Source organism: Palaemon carinicauda, chromosome 12 (genome assembly GCF_036898095.1).
Source record: "Palaemon carinicauda isolate YSFRI2023 chromosome 12, ASM3689809v2, whole genome shotgun sequence".
NCBI classification, from domain to species: domain Eukaryota; kingdom Metazoa; phylum Arthropoda; class Malacostraca; order Decapoda; family Palaemonidae; genus Palaemon; species Palaemon carinicauda.
This window is the reverse complement of record NC_090736.1, coordinates 141,740,703-141,744,398: the sequence shown is the minus strand read 5'-3', so window position 1 is coordinate 141,744,398 and position 3,696 is coordinate 141,740,703.

Below are 3,696 nucleotides of genomic sequence, written 5' to 3'. Positions count from 1 at the left end.
CAGCAACGTCCTCATCAGAGGGTTCCTCATCCGAAACTGATGAGGAAACGGCAACGGAGTGGGCAACGTCTGACTCGCTGAATCCGGTCGCACTGGTGGATGCGTGACGGAGCCGGACGCAATATCATGGCACTGCTGCACAGTCTGTGAACTGTCAACAACCATGGGTGCGCGAGGAAGTACAGCGTCAACCCGAAACTGTCTAGACTGTCTGGGTTGTGCAGTCAACACCCTACCGGGTTGCTGAGGTTGACGCACTGCGTCACAACAAGTCACCTCTGCTGGTTGTTGAACGTCTTCCTAGTGACACTGAACGTCAACAACCACCTCCGAGCGTCGCTTAACGTCAACGTGCGACTGGCAACCCACACTGGGTCGCATCGGTGGAGGAACCACCTCAACTGGCAGACGCGAGTAGGATACCTCAGCGTCAACAGGGCGCACAACCCACCGGTTGGAAGGTTGTTGGCCAGGAGGTTCTTCTCCGTATTAAAGTCCTCTATCAAGGACACAAGCTTGGACTGCATGTCTTGCAGCAAAGCCTATTTAGGGTCTACGGGAGCAGGTGTGGCAACAGACGGGGTTAGCGACTGAGGCGGAACCATTTACCATCCCTGGAAGCCTTGTTATGTGTGACATAATAGTACAGCAAAACTTCAAAGGCTCACAAAAGTTGAGAAGTTGACCTGTAAACAACTTGGAGCGTCTCCTGGCTAGGCGCCAGGGCGAGTCTACCAGAATTGAGAAGTCTATCTGGGCAGAGGCATGAACTCCCAAGCCGAGAACTTCTCTCGTGTCCTATCAGACTCTCGCTCTATAAGCCAGTTTAAAAGAAGGGAAATCAAAGGCTGTATCCCTAAAACTCCTCCTGGTGCAAAAACCAGTCGCCTAGCCAACGTAACGCTCTCTAGGAGAGCGAGAGAGCACTAGCTTAACAACAACGGCTTCGAAGTAGCTAGGCCTAGTGTAAGTTCTGACGTTAGGCGAACGAGGAGCAGCAGTTACAAGATCCGGACGAAGATCCTTAAAAAATCATCATGATTTAATTAAAGTCCATAGGAGGCTAAGCAGCTTAAGGCTCGTCTCCAAATGACAGAGTCCTCAAAGGAATATCAGTAGGAGGGAGAACAGCACTTTCTCATCTACAGGAACCTTGTCCAAGAAAAGCTAGGTTATCTCAGTGAGGGTCTCACTGGTGCATTAGCAGCAGACCAGAAGGCAACGTTATGTAACTGCTTGACAGTCTGTGAACTGTCAAAAACTGAACTGTCAACCACAACAGGTGCGTGAGGACATACAGCACTGGTGCATTAGTAGCAGACCAGAAGGCAACGTCATGTAACTGCTTGACAGTCTGTGAACTGTCAAAACCTGAACTGTCAACCACAACAGGTGCGTGAGGACATACTGTACAGCACTGGTGCATTAGTAGCAGACCAGAAGGCAACGTCATGTAACTGCTTGATAGACTGTGAACTGTCAACAACTGAACTGTCAACCACAACGGGAGCGTGAGGACATACAGTGTTCACTCGAGACTACTTTGACTGTCTATACTGAGCAGTCAAAACAACTCTAGAATGCGGAGGTTGACGCACCGCGTCAAAACACGGCAGCTTAACTCCACCCTCCTGTTGTTGTGGTAGCACACGAACATCAACGGAGGGTTCCGTGCGTCTGTGAACGTCAGCATGCGTCTGGCAGGGTCGACTGCGCATGGGTGGAGGAGCTCTCACAGCTGGAGTGTGGGAGCAGGCAGCCTCAGCGTCTGCTGGGCGCACAACCGTGGTAGGTTGTAGGCTAACGGGTGCAGCGTCAACCTTCTCCGCACGATACTCCTGCATAACAGCAGCTAACTGAGTCTGCATAGACTGCAGCAAAGACCACTTAGGGTCTACAACAGCTGGTGCGGCAACAGACGGAGTTACTGCCTGTTGCGGTACCGCTTTGCCTCTCTAAGGAGGTGAGCAGTCGTCGGAAGACTGCAGCGAGTCCGAACTGACCCAGTGGCTACAACTGGGCCGTTGGACTTGCGCGGAAGGGACCGACTTGCACTTAATAAGCTGCGAGACCTTGGTCCATGGTTTCTTACGAGAAACCTCTTCCGCAGACGAGAAGTAAATGGGCTCTCTCGTCTTTGTGTGGGTGGGGCGATCTTGGGTAGATACGCCCGAAACCACGGAGGGAAACGTCTGTTCGTTGATCAAGGCCTGACAAACCCATAAGTCGTTCGACATTACTTCTCCCCTGGGCTTGGGAGCTTGCAAGAGGTCCCGGACTAGGTGAACGACAGGCACGAACAGACGAACCCTCGGACGCAACACTGTAACACTTTGCGCATATCACTTTATCACTTCGATTTTCTGTTTTGCACTTATTTCACTGAAATCGAAACTTTTACTGATTTCTACCTGAAACACGCAATTCTACCCTTCATTAAAAGGTAGTAATTGCGAAAACAGTCGTATAATGCAGCTCATTAATACTAGCAAAAACAGAAAACATATAAAGATAAAGAATTCAGTGGCTGGGAAAGAGACTAAACACTAGTTCAATTAAACTACGTTTACAATCTCTCACCGCACATAGCCTGGGGACAAGAATAAAACCCTAGAAACGTTTTACCTTCTTCCCCGTACAGCGACTAGGGAGGAGAGTGACACGAGAACAACGTTACAAGCTTGAACGGAACGTTTTTTCTCCTCTCTCTCCCTCCGTCTCTATCTCTCTCTCTCTTTCTCTCTTGATTTCGCACCTGAGAGAAGAGCCCAATTATATATCGTCAAAAAAACATGTTATATGGCTAAAGGAAAAAACTGAAAGGTTTTCCAAATAAAAAGTTCCTTTAATTTAGAATTTAAACCATTTAAGTTAAGAAAGAATGAACGAAACGTCAGAATCGATTTACTCTTACTGCAAAGTGAAACCGTGATACACTCTCTCTCTATCGTAACGATAGAGCGCATGTTGAACGTCCTGAACGTCAACAACTGCGTAGTCTAAAAAAACTAAACGTTAGTTCATCTTTGAAAACAGTACGAAGACTATCAAAGAAATTCTTTCATAAAACATTAAATTTAAAAAGTTTTAAATTCTTTAAAGGCTAAATACGATATAACGGACTCAACGTTGATTAACTTCGGTTCCAAGTTAGGACCGCCTACTATCAGGAAAGGTCGCAAATAAACAAAACATAAAAATTTCTTTTTATATGTTTATAATAAATGGAAAGTTAATCGAAGAGGCCTAATAAAGGCGGAGAGATATAAAATATATAGATCTATAACGTGTTAAGCAAAATTACTAAAAACCTAAACACACTTCCGTCTAAGGGAAGGGTCGGCCATTTAAAAGTGAAAGAGAGTCCATACTCTCTTAGTCACCATAATTAAATCTATCCAAAACGAGTTCAAGTTTTGAGATGAAGATAAAACCCCTGCATAGCGAAAGCTCAAAACTAGAATAGTGTACTTCACCAAATAGTTGTGAAAACAAATCCAGTTAGTAACAGCGTATTTTAGTAGGTCTTGCCAGTGGCACGACAGAGAGAAAATTTGTTCTGTGATGACATGGAGTACTTGAGTACCTGCTCGACAGATGGCGCTGTTGATGTACACCCCCACCTGTATAGCGATCGCTGGCGTATTTTGTCCTTAGGTTTTTTCTGTCGGGCAGCAGAGCTGACAGCTATATATA